Genomic DNA, 18,580 nt, shown 5'->3' on the forward strand with positions numbered 1-18,580 from the left:
CCTCCCAGGAGAGGGAGGAGATGGGGAGAGAGAGACGGAGGGAGGGAACAGGGCTATCTCTACTGTTGTATGGGAATCTCCATGCCAACTGCTAGAGTCCAGGGGGTTACTTCACATCCAGTCATCCCTTCCCAGTGACACGGGTGAGATTAGACATAGAATCTAGACTTAGAGTCTTCAGAAGGCTGCTCCATGGCTCTTAGCTGTGGTGTCTGCCTGGCTCCTAGGGTCACTGCTATAGAGTTTCACTGCTAGGACAAAGTCCAGAGCTGTCTGGTTTCTTGCCTTTGACCCTGGAGGTGAAATCATCTGTAATATATGCTTCCCAGGAATGCTTATCACATAACACTGGTTTGCATCTGAAAAAAATTGCAGTCATGGATACAGCAAATTAGCATGTGTTATATTTTCCCTAACCTCTGACAGACATCCGCCTGGAGACCTGCTTCCTGAGGTACGACCGTGAGGAGTGCACCCTGCCCATCGCTGGCCAACACCGTATGGATGCCTGCTGCTTCTCGCTTGGGGCAGCCTGGGGCACTGAAGAATGCGAGGAGTGTCCAGTGAGGAACACTTTGGAGTATGAGGAGCTCTGTCCCCAAGGACCCAGGTTTGCGACCAAAGACATTATGAATGGGAAACCTTTCTTCAAAGGTACATTGCTCCCGCGGCTGACTGGTTTTCTCTGTAGACCAGGAGATGCCCTTTGATGAGCCCAGTGTGCTGCAGAGACCATCAGTGTGAAGGTCGTTCCTTCAACATTCCAATTTCTGAGAAAGCTCTCTCTCTTCTCCCTCTCCCCTTCCTACCTCCGGCTCTCTTTTTCTACCTTCCTCCCCCCTCCAGTTTTTACTTCTCAGAACTTTCTGAGGTCTCTTACCTCTTCTGTACATTAACTAGTAAAATAACTCTTTAACAGAGTTCCTGTTGCTTGTGGTGGCATGAGAATGCACTGTAGTTCATTGTGTTTCAGATGCTATTTTCTGTCATGCCATAATTGGAAGTCCATGTTAAAATCAGAGGTTATAACTTTAATTCTAAGGCTAGCTTAACGTCGATGGACAATGGCATGGTGATTGTTTACTTTAGTATATGAAAAGAAAATGATATTACCAAGAGTTCTGTTTATTCAGGGGGTGGTGTTGGTGCTGTTGGTGTTGGTGGTGTTTGTGTTGTTTGTTGTTGATGGTGGTGGTGGTGGTGGTGTGTGTGTGTGTGTGTGTTTGTGTGTATGAAGGACAGACGCTAAAATGGGTGTCTTATTTCTTGAGGCAGTGTCTCTTACTGAGCCTGAAGCTCACTCAGGTCTTTATGTTTGCACAGCAAGTTGTCTTCCCATGAGCTGTGCCCCAGCCCCAGTTTACCAAGAATTCCGATTTTCTTAGTGGAGAGCTTGTTCACTGTGGCCTGCTGTCTCTCATGTGGGGCTTTGGAAGTCTGAGATCTCCTTATCATATTCTCCATGATTGAATCAAGTCAGAAAAATGGGAACTAAGTTCATAAAAACTGAATAATTATCTTTGTACGAAATTGGAAGGTTTTCCTCTCCTTTCCATTCTTCTCTTCCTCCCCTTCTTCCTCTTTTCATCTGTTATTCTATGAGAATGTGATTATTAAAGCTGTCCTGTCCAGAGAGGCAGTTTCTAGATGACCACCTCAAAGTTCTCCTAAATAAATTCAGAAGTACGTCACTCTCAAGCCATGACAGTCTGCCACCGCAAGGGAATTGAGGGTCTTAATTTAGTCCTCCAGTTCTCGCTGCCATGGGATTATGCAGAAATGAACATCTATTTCTTTTTTTTTTCATCTTTAGTTTTTAAAAATATTATTTTTTTCCTTTTTTTTTCTTTTTTATTTTTTTTTATTGAAAAAAAATTTCCGCCTCCTCCCAGCATCCCATTTCCCTCCCCCTCCTCCCACTCCTCTCCCCCTCTCTCCCCAGTCTGAAGAGCAGTGAGGGTTCCCTGCCCTGTGGAAAGTCCAAAGCCCTCCCCCCTCCATCCTGGTCTAGGAAGGTGAACATCCAAACTGGCTAGGCTCCCACAAAGCCAGAACATGAAGTAGGAACAAAACCCCGTGCCATTGTCCTTGGCTTCTCAGCAGCCCTCATTGTCCGCCATATTCAGAGAGTCCGGTTTTATCCCATGCTTTTTCAGTCCCAGTCCAGCTGGCCTTGGTGAGCTCCCAATAGATCAGCCCCACTGTCTCAGTGGGTGGGTGCACTCCTCGTGATCCTGACTCCTTGCTCATGTTCTCCCTCCTTCTGTTCCTCATTGGGACCTTGGGAGCTCAGTCCAGTGCTCCAGTGTGGGTCTCTGTCTCTATCTCCATCCATCGCCAGATGAAGGTTCTATGGTGATATGCAAGATATTCATCAGTATGGCTATAGGATAGGGCCATTTCAGGTTCCCTATCCTCAGCTGCCCCAGGAACTAACTGGGGACATCGCCCTGAGCACCTGGGAGCCCCTCTAGGTCCAAGTCTCTTGCCAACCCTAAGATGGCTCCCTTAATTAAGATATGTGCTTCCCTGCTTCCCTATCCAAACTTCCTTTATCCCAATTATCCCGTTTCCCCAAGTTCCCCCCATCCTCCCCTTCTCACTTTTCTCTCCCCATCTTCCCTTACCCCCTCCCACCCCACTCCCAAGATCCCAATTTTTTGCCCGGCAATCTTGTCTACTTCCCATAACCAGGAGGTTAGCTATATGTTTTTCTTTGGGTTCACCTTACTTAGCTTCTTTAGGATATCAAATTATAGACTCACTGACCTTTATTTATGGCTAGAAACCAATTATGAGTGAGTACATCCCATGTTCATCTTTTTGGGTCTGGGGTACCTCACTCAGGATAGTGTTTTCTATTTCCATCCATTTGCATGCAAAATTCGAGAAGTCATTGTTTTTTATCACTGAGTAGTACTCTAATGTGTAGATATTTCATACTTTCTTCATCCATTCTACCACTGAAGGGCATCTGGGTTGTTTCCATGTTCTGGCTATTACAAATAATACTGCTATGAACATAGTTGAACAAATAAATACCCTTGTCATATGATCGGGCATCTCTTGGGTATATTCCCAAGAGTGGCATTGCTGGTTCCAGGGGTAGGTTGATTCCGAATTTCCTGAGAAACCGCCACACTGCTTTCCAAAATGGTTGTACAAGATTGCATTCCCACCAGCAATGGATGAGGGAACCCCTTCCTCCACAACCTCTCCAGCAAAGGCTATCATTGGAGTTTTTTATTTTAGCCATTGTGACAGGTGTAAGATGATATCTCAAAGTTGTTTTGATTTGCATTTCCCTGATCGCTAAGGAGGTTGAGCATGACCTTAAGTGTCTCTTGGCCATTTGAACTTCTTCTGTTGAGAATTCTCTGTTCAGCTCAGTGCCCCATTTTTTAATTGGGTAAATTAACATTTTAAAGTCTAGTTTCTTGAGTTCTCTATATATTTTGGAGATCAGACTTTTGTCTGTTGCAGGGTTGGTGAAGATCTTCTCCCAGTAAGTGGGTTGCCGTTTTGTCTTAGTGACAGTGTCCTCTGTTTTACAGAAGCTTCTTAGTTTCAATAGGTCCCATTTATTCAATGTTGCCCTTAATGTCTGTGCTGCTGGGGTTATACCTAGGAAGTGATCGCCTGTGCCCATATGTTGTAGGGTACTTCCCACTTTCTCTTCTATCAGGTTCAGTGTGTTCAGATTGATATTGAGGTCTTTGATGCATTTGGACTTGAGTTTTGTGCATGGTGATAGATATGGGTCTATTTTCATTCTTCTACAGGTTGACATCCAGTTGTGCAAGCATAATTTGTTGAAGATGCTTTCTTTCTTCCATTGTATACTTTTAGCTCCTTTATCAGAAATGAGGTGTTCATAGGTTTGTGGGATAAAATCCAGGTCTTCTATACGATTCCATTGGTCGACTTCTCTGTTTTTATGCCAGTACCACACTGTTTTCATTACTGTAGCTCTGTAATAGAGTTTGAAGTCAGGGATGGTAATGCCTCCAGAAGATGCTTTATTGTATAGGATTGTTTTGGCTCTCCTGGGTTTTTTGTTTTTCCATATAAAGTTGATTATTGTCCTCTCAAGATCTGTGAAGAATTTTGAGGGGACCTTGATGGGGATTGCATTGAATCTATAAATTGCCTTTGGTAGAATTGCCATTTTTACTAGGTTGATCCTCCCAATCCAAGAGCAAGGGAGGTCCATCCATTTTTTGGTATCCTCTTCAATTTCTTTCTTCAATGCCTTAAAGTTCTTGTCAAATAGATCTTTCACTTCCTTGGTTAGAGTTACCCCAAGATATTTTATGTTGTTTGTGGCTATCGTGAATGGTGAAGCTTCTCTGATTTCCCCCACTGCTTCCATATCCTTTGTGTATAGGAGGGCGACTGATTTTTTAGAGTTGATCTTGTATCCTGACACATTACTAAAGGTGTTTATCAGCTCTAGGAGTTCTTTGGTGGAGTTTGTGGGGTCGCTTATGTACACTATCATATCATGTGCAAATAATGAAAGTTTAACCTCTTCCTTCCCAATTCGAATCCCCTTGATCCCTTTATGTTGTCTTACTGCTATTGCTAAAACTTCAAGCACTATATTGAAGAGGTATGGAGAGAGTGGACAGCCTTGTCGTGTTCCTGAGTTTAGTGGGATGCTTTTGAGTTTCTCTCCATTTAGTTTGATGTTAGCCGTTGGTTTGCTGTAAATAGCTTTTATTATATTTAGGTATGACCCTTGTATCCCTAATCTCTCCAAGACCTTTATCATAAAGGGATGTTGAATTTTGTCAAATGCTTTTTCAGCATCTAATGAAATGATCATATGGTTTTTTTCTTTCAGTTTATTTATATGATGGATTACATTGATAGATTTTCGTATGTTGAACCAGCCTTGCATCTCTGGGATGAAGCCTACTTGATCATAATGGATAATTTTTCTAATGTGTTCTTGGATACGGTTTGCCAGTATTTTGTTGAGGATTTTTGCGTCGATGTTCATGAGTGAGATTGGCCTGTAATTCTCTTTCTTGGTTGAGTCTTTGTGTGGTTTTGGTATCAGAGTGACTGTAGCTTCATAAAAGGAATTTGGCAATGACCCTTCTGTTTCTATATTGTGAAATACATTAAGGAGTATAGGTATTAGCTCTTCTTGGAAGTTCTGGTAGAATTCCACATTGAAACTATCTGGTCCTGGGCTTTTTTTTGGTAGGGAGGTTTTTGATAACCTCTTCTAATTCTTTGCGACTAACAGGTCTATTTAGATTGTTCACCTGGTCCTGGTTTAACTTTGGTATATGGTATTTATCCAAAAAAATGTCCATTTCTTTTACATTTTCCAGTTTTGTGGCATATAGGCTTTTGTAGTAAGATCTAATGATTCTCTGAATTTCCTCTGTGTCTGTGGTTATGTCCCCCTTTTCATTTCTGATATTATCAATTTGCATATTCTATCTCTGCCATTTGATTAGTTTGGATAGGAGTTTATCAATCTTGTTGATTTTCTCCAGGAACCAGCTTTTTGTTTCATTGATTCTTTGTATTATTTTCTGTATTTCTATTTTGTTGATATCAGCCCTCAGTTTGATTATTTCCAGTCTTCTACTCCTCCTAGGTGAGTCTGCTTCTTTTTTTCTAGAGCTTTCAGGTGGGCTGTTAAGTCTCCAAAGTGTGCTTTCTCTGTTTTCTTTAAGTGGGCACTTAGTGCTATGAACTTTCCTCTCAGGACTGCTTTCATAGTGTCCCATAAGTTTGAGTATGTTGTTTCTTTATTTTCATTGAATTCAAGGAAGATTTTAATTTCTTTCTTTATTTCTTCCTTGATCCAGGTGTGGTTCAGTAGTTGACTGTTCATATTCCATGAGTTTCTCGGTGTAGCATTGTTGTTGAATTCTAACTTTAATCCATGGTGATCTGATAAGACACAGGAGGTTACGATTATTTTTTTGTAACTGTGGAAGTTTGCTTTGTTACCGAGTATGTGGTCAATTTTCGAGAGGGTTCCATGAGCTGCAGAGGAGAAGGTATATTCTTTCCTATTTGGGTTGAATGTTCTATAGATGTCTGTTAAGTCCATTTGATTCATTACCTCCATTAATTCTCTAATTTTTCTGTTAGGTTTCTGTCTGATTGACTTGTCCATTGGTCAGAGAGGAGTGTTGAAGTCTCCTACTATTAGTGTGTGCGGTTGATGGCAGCCTTGAGTTTTAGTAATGTTTCTTTTACGTACGTGGGTGCTTTTATATTAGAGGCATAGATATTCAGGATTGAGACTTCATCCTGATGAATTGTTCCTGTTATGAGTATAAAATGTCCCTCTCCATCTTTTCTGATTGATTTAACTTTGAATTCAACTTTGTTAGAAATTAGTATGGCCACACCTGCTTGTTTCTTAGGTCCATTTGCTTGATAAGCCTTTTCCCAGTCCTTTACTCTGAGTAAGTGCCTGTCTTTGTGGTTGAGGTGTGTTTCTTGTAGACAGCAGAATGTTGGATCCTGTTTTCTTATCCAATCTCTTAGCCTGTGCCTTTTTATAGGTGAGTTGAGTCCATTGATATTAAGTGATATTAATGACCAGTGGTTGTTAACTCCGGTCGTTTTTTTAGTAGTAGAGTTTGTGTGTTTCCCTTCTTTGAGTTGCGCTGGTGAAGGGTCTCTAGATGTCTGTGATATTGTGGTCATTGTTGGACTCCTTGGTTAGTGATTTTCTATTACTTTCTGTAAGGCTGGATTTGTGGCTGCGTATTGTTTAAATTTGTTTTTATCCTGGAAAATTTTGTTTTCTCCATTTATAGTGAACGAAAGCTTGGCTGGATATAGTAGTCTGGGCTTGCATCCATGGTCTCTTAGTTTCTGTAGTACATCTATCCAGGACCTTCTGGCTCTCACTGTTCTGCTGTGGAAATAAAGCTCTGTGGTGTTGGATAAGTTAACATGATTAAGGATATTTTTATAGGTTAAGAATCATACTTTCTGATCGCATTAGTGACCGGGCTAGTTACTGAACACTCACAGAGCAGTACCTTCTGATAATCTTCCTCGCCAACTCTGCATCTTACAACTTCAATTGTCTTCTGAAGACACAACCCTGTATTTCATCAGCTCTTATGAGCCCTTCTACTCTTCAAGCTAGAGACACATCACTTTTTACCCTAAACTAGCCTTTATTTGTGTGACTTAGCTAATGTCATAAGAGAATTAAGCCATTCACAGTCCCCTTGTTTGTTATCTGGAGCTGAAGAAAGCCTTTCACGGTATTTCCTGGAGACTATACATTCACTCCCAAATGCAAGAAGCTGCTCTGTGCCACGATGCGGTTTTATACATGTTTAGTTGTTTTAAAACTTGCAGTGATGACATTAAGCACATGGAGTGGCAGACAGAGCAGTTTTACTATAATAATTTATATGAAAGTTACCTATCATTGGCACATAAGGTAATTTAAAACATCACAGAGAACGAAGTGAGTTTGAAATAGTGTAGGGCCCTGGTGTCCCTACACTATTCGAGGGGACATTTATGATCAGCTAACTAAGCTTCCTGTGTGTTACTGTGCTCTCCCTGCCCCACCTGGTGGTTAGCTGCAGGGCATTTACTCCATTGTTAATATGGTAATTTCCCACCTGCCTGGGCGGAGATCCTTGTGCAGCAGTTAGGTAGATAAGGACTCCCCCAATGCTGAATAAACTGGCATTTGGCTGATCTCCTTTTGAATGACCCTGGTCCCTCTGTGTGTTTTTTTAATCTCCAGGCCCTTGCTCTACTCGCATTAGGTACAGTGACGCATGAACTGTACCTAGGGTGTAACACAAAATCGGGTGTTACAATATAGGTAATTGTAAAAAAAAATAGGGGCTGGAGAGATGGAGAGCGATAACCCAGTGGGTAAGAGGACCCAGATTCAATTCCCAGCATCCACATGACAGCTCACAACTGTCTGTAACTCCAGTTCCAGGGGATGTCAATGCATATAAAATAAAGCTAACTAAATTAGAAAAAAAGAGAATAGTTTTTTTCCCCTAGTGAGACTCCCTTCAGGAAAACTAACTTTAAAGAAAAAAAACAAACCAACATTTAATAAGTAGTGGACTGGACTTGAATTCTAAATGCTGTTTGGCAAGCCCTTGTGACTAAAACATTGACATTAGCATATTGGTAGTTTGAGAATGTGTGGATCTTTCTCTTAATTATATCAATGTATTTCAAGAAAGCATCTAAATATATGTATCAGTTAAAAGTGGCTGTGTTAACTGTTAATTTTGCTAATACACACCAGTAAAATTATTGATGATTCAGAACTGTCAGTCTGCCCAAGCCATTGAAAGAGTCATTGTTGTTCTTTTGGTCCCTGCCCTAGCCACGCCCACTCCTTTTAACTCCTGACCTCTGCCTTGCCTGCTCTCTTCCTGCTTTTCCTCTCACATGGGGCTTTTGCCTCTCTCTCTCCTCTCTCTCCCTTCTTCTCTCTCTCTTTCTCTCTCTCTCTCTCTCTCTCTCTCTCTCCCTTCCCCTTTTTAATAAACATTTATGGCTATTTCCTGTGTTTATATGTCTGACCCACCGCCACCGCCGCCGACTGTAGTCGCTTGCTCACCCGCCGGAGTTTGCTGCGGGGCAGGGGGACCCCAAGGGATATTTTTTAAAGAATAAGATTGGTGCCGTGACTCGGATGATTCGTCCGCCCCGGATTTTCACCTGGGGCCGAAGTTCCGGCTTTCGGCGCCGTCCGGGACTCAGCTCCCTCCCGGGGCAAAATCAGGACCTGAGTACTTCATCTATTTTTGGTTGTTCAAGTCTTGCTATTTTGGGCTCTCTAGATTATACATGTTGCTCTTTGTGGTGTTGCATGTGTTCTTACCTTATCTACTCATTCTTTCCTCTAATAGGTGTGATTCAGGCTATCTGTGATTCTGGTGATTAATCTTCTAGGTGCCAATAAATCCAAGGTTCAGATAGTTTTTCCTCATGGTACAATCAGTGTCACAGTTCTAGTTACCCCATTTGTCACTCCATGTTCCTAGAAGTCGCTCACTGTTCCCAAGCATTGTTCCACTTCCCTGGAGTTTTTTTGTCTCAGGCCTTCTTTGGTATAAGTCATCAGCTCAGACCTGTTTCTCTGATTGGATTTGCTCCTGCAGAGGTCCTTGGCTTGGGGTTTGTCCTGCAAAGGTCTCTGGCTCTGATCTACTTCCTTGGGGGTCCTAGACTTAGATGCACCCAGACCTGCAAAGGACCTGGCTCAGACCTACTCCCTCAGAGGTCCCAGATACATGCCTGGACTTGCAGAGATCTCTAGTTCCTGCCTACTCCCTCAAAGGTCCCAGATTCATGTCCAGACCCACAACAGTCTCTGGCTCTTGCCTACTTGCTAGTGGTTGCTCTTTGGTACCTGCTTCTGTGGAGTTTGCAGTCTTAGGCCTACTCTGACCTAGGTTTCTGGCCCAGTCTTGCTTCCATAAATAACCCTAGTCTGGATCTACTCCTGCTCCCCTGGAGTTCACTGTCCCAATCCTGCTTTGGCCTAGGTCACAGGCTCAGTTTTACTCCTCTGGAGTTCCTATTTTGTATATTTTCATGAGGCTCATGACTTACCAGTGAGTTCTGTCTCCTTCAGCAGTACATAGCATCTCCATGACTTCACCAACACTCTATTTAATCTTTCTTTCCAGTCTAACTATTTTCTGCCCTGCCATAGGCCAATTCAGCTTTTTATTAACCAATGTTAATAAAACATATTTGTAGCATACAGAGGGAAATCCCAACATCAGGTGTGTATGTTGAGCTCTTCCTTAAAATACTTCAGTAGCATGAGAATAACATTTAATTCTGAGTTTTGAACAGATTATTAAGGTCTTTCATTCCTCTCTACTTAAATTTTCTGATTTGTGACCTTCCTTTCCTGTTTAATTTGCATTAGTATAGAATTTAGAGTGTGAAGGATAATATAATGTGAAGAAGGATTCAGTTAGTTCTCTTTAGAAGTTGGCATCTCTTGTTTTGGGGATACTTGTTGTTAATTTCTCCAAAAGAAATCATTGCAAGCTCTCTCCTAGAGCTCACTTTCTTCCTATAATTTTTTTGTTTCACATTTGTTAAAGGTACTATAATTTCTACTGGGTTTATACGTGCATAAAGTCTCAGCTTTCATTATTTAATTAATTCAGAGAGCTTTTCTATTGAGGGAGGCTTCTTCTTCATTCACAGCTACCCACACAGAAACTCTGTTAATTAAGTTACTGCTTGGCCAATCACTTAAGCATATTGCTAGCTAAACTCTTACACCTAGAATTAACACAGTTTCATTATTTTATATTTTACCACAAGGCCTGTGACCTACTGACAAGGTTCCAGCTGACATCTTGTAAATTTCCTGTTTTGTTGCTACATGATGTCTCCCCTCCACCTTTTTTCTCCCAGCATTCAGTTTAGTTTACTCTGGCTAGCTCTATTCCACACTATGACAGGACAAAGCAGTTTCTTTATTCATTTAACCAATAAAAGCATCTCATAGACAGAAGGATTTCCCAAGCCACTTTTCCACATGAGTTTCTAATTTTTTTGTGGTAGAAAGATCCATTCTAAGATAATATGTTCCCTTTGCATTATAATTACAGTAGGGGAATGTTTGGATGGTAATATGACCAGACTGTTGTTAAGCTTCAGATCCATATGATCCATATCACCCTCTATAATTTTTCTTCCATCAGTCTTTTTCTCTTACTTTCAGCTGATAATTTCCTTCAACTAGTTAATTCCTTGTCTAAGATTTTGTTTAAATTAATCAGTTCATTGGGTTTTGTACCAATAGTGGGCCATACACTGAAAACTTTCCTTGGCAATCATTGAAAGTCATTAAAACACTGCAATCAGGGAGTGCAGGGCACCTTCAGCTTCTGCTGCAGGGTCTTCTTTGTTCCACATGACACTGCCCTCCCTCCAAGTTTACCCTTTTGTCAGCGGGGTCCTTGGACTACCAGGAGTCCCTGTTCCTGTGCAGAGGAGTTCCATCCAGGTGGGTGAGTGTATGCCATCCCCGGGCGGATAGTCTGGGAAGGCAGCACAGGGCCCCTTCAACTCCTGATACAGGGGCTTCTTTGTTACACAGGACCCTGCATCCCACAAGCCTGCCCAATTGTCTGCAAGCTCCTTGGCCCAGGAAGATTTCCTGCTCCTTCACTAAGGCTACCCACCCAGAGGGGTGAGTGTCTGCTGGCCTGGAGGGCAGAAGATCCCTGCAAGGGAGTTCAGGGAACCTTCAGCTTCTGCTGCAGGGTCTTCGTTGTTTCACATTATCCTGCCCTTCCCCCACGTTTTCCCTTTTGTCTGTGGTGGTACTTGGACTACCAGGTGTCCCTGTTCATGTGCTGAGGAGATCCATCCAGACTGGTTTTTGGCCCAGGAACAGTTCCTGCTCCTTCACTGAGGAGATTCACCCAGAAAGTCAGTCACAGCAAAGATTGGACAAAGACGCCAAGACTCTACTGGCTGCATTTGAAAGAAGAGGTGGGCAGACGTCCATGCAAGAATTCATCCAACAACCTGAAAGGCAACATGACAACACCAGAATCCAGAGATCACACAACAAAAAGAATTGAACACCCTACTCCAGAAAAAGTAGAAGAAATCGACTTTAAATGGAACTATATGAAAATAATAGAGGACCTTAAAAAGGACATATAAAACTGCTGTAAAGAAAGGGAGATGATGAACAAAAAGGTAGAGGAAATAAATCTCTCAGAATATCCAAGAAAACCAAGAAAAAGCAATCAACCAAGTAATGGAAACAGTTCAAGATTTGAAAAATGAAATGGAGGTAATGATGAAAACACAAACTAAGGGAAGGCTGGATCTGGAAAATCAGGGTAAACAAACAGGAACTACAAGAGACAAGCATTACCAAGAGAATACAAGAGATTAAAAAAAAAAGAATCTCAGACACTGAAGATACTATAGAGGAAATAAACTCATTGATTAAAGAACAAAATAAATCCAACAAATTCTTACTACAAAACATCCATAAAAAGACCAAAACTAAGAATAATAGGGGTAGAAGGAAAAGAATTACAGCTCAAAGGCTAGAAAATATATTCAACAAAATTGTAGAAGAAAACTTTCCCAACCTAAAAAAGAATATTCCTATGAAGGTACAAGAAGCATATAGAACACCAAATAGACTGGATCAATATAAAAAAAAGCATCCCCTCTCCATAGAATAATCAAAACATAAAACATACAGAATAAAGAGCAACTATTAAGAGCTGCAAGGGAAAAAGGTCAAATAACATATAAAGGGAAACCTATCAGAATTACACCTGACTTCTCAATGCAAACCATGAAAGCCAGAAGGTCTTGGATGTGTTGCAGATACTAAGTGACCATGTATGCAAGCCCAGACTACTATACCGAGCAAAGCTTGCATTCACCATTGATGGAGAAAACAAGATATTCCAGGACAAAAAAAAAGTATGTAGCCACAAACCCAGCCTTACAGAAAACACTAGAAGAAAAATCACAAACCAAGGAAGCTAACAACACCCATAATAACACAATCGTCTGACAACCCTCCACCAACACAACTCAAAGAGGGAAACACACAAACAATACCACCAGAAAAATAACCATATATAACAACCACTGGACATTAATATCACTTAATATCAGTGGAATCAATTCACCTATAAAACGGCACAGGTTAAGAGAATGGATCTGAAAACAGAATCCTACATTTTGCTGTTTACAACAAACATACCTCAAACTCAAAGACAGACATTACCTCAGAGTAAAGGATTGGGAAAAGGTTTTCCAATCAAATGGACCAAAGAAAGAAGTGGGTGTGGCTATAATAATAGCTAACAAAATTGATTTCAAACTAAAATCAATCTAAAGTGATGAAGATGGACACTTTACACTCATAACAGGAACAATATATCAGGAGGAGGCCTCAATCCTGAATATCTATGCCCCTAATATAAAAGCAAACACATATGTAAAGAAAACATTACTAGAACTCAAAGCATACATCAAACCCCACACTCTAATAGTGGAAGATTTCAATACTCTGCTCTCACTAATGAACAGGTCAACCAGACAGAAACACCAGAGAAATAAGAGAAGTAATGGAGGTAATGAATCAAATGGACTTAACAGACATCTATAGAACATTTCCCCCAAATAGAAAAGAATATACTTTTTTCTCATGGACCCTTCTCAAAAATTGATCACATACTCGGTAACAAAGCAAACATCCATATATACAAAGAAATTGTCATAACCACCTGTGTACTATCGGATCACCATGTAATAAAGTTAGAATTCAACAACTATTTTACACCAGAAAACCTACAAACTCATGGAAACTGAACAGTCAACCACTGAACCACACCCCTGTGTCAAGGAAGAAATAAAGAAAGAAATTAAAGCCCTTCTGCCTCCCTCCCCTCTTTGGGCCCATAACATCACCCAGCTCAGCCTGTTTGGGTGCTGGGACTGAGTCTTGAGGGCAACCGGGCTGTCAGGAGTCCCTTTGTCTCAATACCTGCCTTTCGCACAAAAACAGAGATGTTGACTTGTGAAATCAAATTTAAGTCCCAGATACTAATCCACAAACCTATGAACACCTGATTTTTGAAAAGGAGCTAAAATTATACAATGGAAGAAAGAAAGCATCTTTAACAAATGATGCTGGAAAAACTGGATGTCAACCTGTAGAAGAATGAAAATAGACCCATATCTATCACCGTGCACAAAACTCAAATCCAAATGGATTAAAGAACTCAAAATTAATCTGACAACACTGAACCTGATAGAAGAGAAATTGGGAAGTAGTCTGACACATGGGAACAGAGAGACCATTTCCTACATATAAACCCAGTAGCACAGACGATAAGAGCGACAATGAATAAATGGGACCTCCTGATACTGAGAAGCTTCTGTAAAGCAAAGGACATGGTCATTAAGACAAAAAGGCAGCCTACTGAATGGGAGAAGATCTTCACCAAGCCCACATCAGACAAAGGTCTGATCTCCAAAATATATAGAGAACTCAAGAAACTAGACATTAAAACCCTTAATTAACCCAATTAAAAAATGGGGCACTGAACTGAAGAGAGAATTTTCAAAGGAAGAAGTTCAAATGGCCAAAAGACACTTAAGATCATGCTCAACCTCCTTGGCAATCAGGGAAATGCAAATCAAAACAACTTTGAGATATCATCTTACACCTGTCAGAATGGCTAAAATCAAAAACACCAAGGATAGCCTTTGCTGGAGAGGATGTGGAGTAAGGGGAACACTCATCCGTTGCCGGTGGGAATGCAAACTTGTGCAACCACTTTGGAAATCAGTGTGGCTGTTTCTCAGGAAACTGGGAGTCAATCTACCTCAGGATCCAGCAATTCCACTCTTGGGAATATACCCGAGACACGCCCAGTCATACATACTACCAAAGCATTTGTTCAAATATGTTCATAGCAGGATTATTGTAATAGCCAGAACCTGGAAACAACCTAGGTGCCCCTCAATAGAAGAATGGATAAAGAAGGTGTGGCCAGAGTCTTGGCACTAGAGAGGTGCCCAGGTGTCCAAGGTATTTCCCCAACTGGATCCGTGGGCAGCAAAGGAGAGGGTGCTGAACTGGCCTTATCCTACAGCCACACTGATTGAATATCTTGCATATCACCATAGAACCTTCGTCTGGCGATGGATGGATATAGAGACAGAGACCCACACTGGAGTACTGGACTGAGCTCCCAAGGTCCAAATGAGGAGCAAAAGGAGAGAGAAGATGAGCAAGGAAGTCGGGACCATGAGGGGTGCACCCACCCACTGAGACAGTGGGACTGATCTAATGGGAACTCACCATGGCCAGCTGGACTAGGACTGATGGAGCGTGTGTTCAAACCAGACTCTCTGAATGTGGCTGACAATGAGGACTGACTGAGAAACCAAGGACAATTGTAGGGATAAGTCCCGCCCCTTGGGGGGCGTGTTCGCCTCGGGCTAATGTCTGCCTATAAATTTGGTGAGCTTGCTCCCAGCCATCACTTCTGCTTTCCTGGTCTCCACGGGAACGGTGGTTCTGTAAGTCTATATCTACGTTAAAGATATATATATATATATATATATATATATATATATATATTTACAATCGGTCTGCATTCGTTTACGCCGTTACAGACAATGGCACTGAGTTTTGATTCTACTGCATGGACTGGCCTTGTGGGAGACTAGTCTGTTTGGATGCTCACCTTCCTAGACCTGGATGGACCTTGGACTTCCCACAGAGCAGGGAACCCTGACTGCTCTTAGGACTGGAGAGGGACGGGGAAGAGGGAGTTGGGGCAGTGGGAGGGAAAAGGCGGAGGGGAGGAGGTGGAAATTTTTAATGAATAAATTTTAAAAAAGAAAAAATATCAGGGCAGGGGCCATGCTTTTAAAAAGACAAAGCAGGTATTAGAATAGTTGGGAGGGATTTGAAGGACGAAAGGCAAGAGAGAAATGGCGTAGCTGCATTTGTCTTTTTGAAAAATATAATAATTATATAATGATTTGTAAAAGACAGTACAGACTCTATGGCTCATACCTCGGGGAGACAGTTGTGTTCCGAGTAGTCATTAAGTTTAATTCTCTACTGAAAACAGGGTGACGACAGCAACCTCCACATGGACTTCCATCATGGCAGCTTCCAACCTCAGGGCAGAAAATTATGGCGTTTCCCCTGCAGACCGGCATAAGGTAATAGGAGTTTTACCTACCATTGGCGTTTGCTGAAGCTGTTTTTCCTTCATTTGGGTCTTCTGTAGATGACCACCACCCCTCAAGCAGTAATCTCTGGTGGTCGCTGTCTGTTGCAGAGCAAGCTGGTTGTGGGGGAAGATGATCACAGCCATTGCAACCACCACAGCAGCTGTAGTTGGCCTTGTGTGTCTGGAGTTGTACAAGGTGGTTCAGGGACACCAACAACTGGAGTCTTACAAAAACAGGTTTATCAACTTGGCTTTGCCATTTTTCAGCTCCTCTGCACCTCTGTCACCAGCCTATCACCAGGTACGGGGCCTACAGGTGTAGGATATGTTGGGGTTCCCATTCAGAGAAGCTGAGTACCTGGGTTGACTGTCTGTCCGTCTGTCCCCATTAAGGCAAACATTTAGTGGACAGATGTGAGGGACGGTAAATGGGGGAAGGAGAAAGCCCGGTCTTCGTGGTGTGTGTCCTTTTCTTTGCAAAGTTTCCACCTGCTGCCTGATCATCATTTAGATGAGGCCACAAGAATGTTTTTGACAAAAGAGCTGTGGTTAATACATGGTAAGACTGTTTGGGGTAGCCCCTTTCTTAGCACTTATCTTTGTCCTCCAGTATTATGATCAAGAGTGGGCATTGTGGGATCGCTTTAATGTACAGGGACTGCAACCTAGTAGTGAGGAGATGACCCTCAAGCAGTTCCTAGGTGACTTTAAGGTAGGGATCCTTCCTTCTTGATCTCCCTGTATGCGGGGACTTGTACATTTGATTTAGAACTGTCCATCTCAGAGTCACCACTCCCTTGTCTCCTGACCTCTGTAGACTGAGGCTGGAGATCAACATGCTGTCCCGGGGTGTGTCCTTGCTCTATTTCTTCTTTATGCCAGCCTCCAAGCTCAAGGAATGGTTGGATCAGCTGTGAGTTACTCTCTCTGGGCTGGTGGGAGCGGAAGCCTTGTGTGGGATTCTCAGTTTCCCACTGTGCTACTCATAGTTCACTTTCTTTTTCTGTAATCTGCCACCAGCTTTGCCTTCATATTTGCTTTCTTCCCACCTAACTCTTTATTCCCTGATTTCAGGATGACAGAGATTGTGAGCCATGTATCAAAGCGAAAACTGAGCCATCATGTAAAGACCCTAGTGTTTGAGCTGTGCTGCAACAATGAGCGTGGAGAGGACGTCGAGGTTCCTTATATACGATGCATCATCCACTGACCACTGACTTTTTTTTCAATTCCCTTATTCCCTATGTCAGAACGCTTCCAGTTATGATGAATCCTGAGTCCAGACCTCCCTGTTTCTAAGACCATTTTGATGCAGCTTTTTACATTGTTTAGAACTGAAATTCTTACTGATAAATTTTCAGTCTCTAAGTAGTGTCTCCTCCTCTCCTGTCAAGGGCGTGCGTGCTGGAGTCCTGGGAAGGAGTGGAATCCTCATTGTAAACTGCCTAAGTTATGGTGACAGTGTCTGGCTGCACAGAAGCAGCATGGACATTGTCCAGCATTCAGATCCAATACTGAGGACTAAGCTTCAACTGTTCTCATAAATTGTGTTATGCTTGTAGCAATAAGGGCGGCCGGGCTGCATCCCTGGTACCCGACCGCCCGCACGGCTAGCTTTACCCGAAATAATTACATGGAAACTGTATTCTTTTAAACCCTGTCTGGCCCATTAGTTCCAGCCTCTTATTGGCTAGCTCTTATATATTGATCTAACCCATTTCTAATAATTTGTGTAGCCCACGAAGTGGCTTACCAGGAAAGATCTTAACCAGCGTCTGTGTCTGGTGGGAGAATCATGGCGACTCTCTGACTCAGCTTCTTTCTCCCAGCATTCTGTTCTGTTTACTCTGCCTATCTAAATTCTACCCTATCAGAGAGCCAAGCAGTTTCTTTATTAATTAACCAATGAAAGCAATAGATAGACAGATGACCCACCTCCATCATATGCTGACATTCCTTTTGGTGTTTCTGCTTAGGGAGAAGTGAGGGCTGGGACAGGAAGACCATAGTGAGGTCAGTCCCCACCCAACATTAGTACCCTTTCTTTTCCCCGACCCCGCACCAGGCACAGTGATGTTCAAAGGAAGCAAGACTGTAGGCCTGGCTGCTCTGCGTTGGGACCCTATGTCCTATCTTTATCCTGTACCTGAACTCTTGTTTTCCTGCCCATTGATCATCTGAAATAAAGGGATATAGGGTTGTTATTAGGAATAAGGGCGTAAGGTTGATTGCAGCTTGACACACATATTATTATTGAATATGTATTTGCCTGGCTGAGGTTTTGTCAGTTTGTTCTTGTCTGTGCCTAGGAAGTCCTCTAATGTGCCTCTTTTAGTTGGGAGAGCACTTGACAGTTAGGGTACTCGATGGACCATGGGTGTGTCTCTTGTAAGCCACACATTAACCCCAACCCTGGCAATTGCTGTTTCCTACTTGAATCAGAACAGTTAATGTGCATTTCTTTATCTCTATTCTCCTTGTGACTCGGGGTTATTGAGTTGGGATGTTTGATGCTCTTCTAGTGTCCACTTTGGTGAAAAGCGTCCGTTCCCAACCTGCTGTGATTTCAGGTGCCTTGCTTCCTCATCTGTATATTGCATTCCTTTTTCTTCTTGCAGTGCTGGCCTCTTCCTGTTCCTGGATGGCTGTTGTCTATATTTATCTTGGAATATGTTATGAAGACTTACATTGATTGAAAAGACAGCTTTGCTCAGTGCAGTTATATGGTTGGCAGTTAGGTCCTCTTGGTGTGGAACCATACCATTGGTTGCATCTTTTCCAGGCTGTTAGGAGTTTAGTCTTGAAGCAATTCTGAAGAAAATACCTGTGTGAGT

General features: G+C 42.2%; 2 pseudogenes; both read left to right on the forward strand.

Annotated features, from left to right (window-relative positions):
* Positions 1–710, forward strand: part of LOC121443792 — a 38,170-nt pseudogene extending 37,460 nt beyond the window's left edge.
* Positions 711–1,057: 347 nt separating this feature from the next.
* LOC121443793 lies at positions 1,058–16,956 on the forward strand (annotated as a pseudogene).
* The last annotated feature ends 1,624 nt before the right edge of the window (positions 16,957–18,580 follow it).

This window comes from Microtus oregoni, unplaced genomic scaffold (genome assembly GCF_018167655.1).
Source record: "Microtus oregoni isolate MIOR12 unplaced genomic scaffold, Mior012 000113F_000, whole genome shotgun sequence".
NCBI lineage: Eukaryota > Metazoa > Chordata > Mammalia > Rodentia > Cricetidae > Microtus > Microtus oregoni.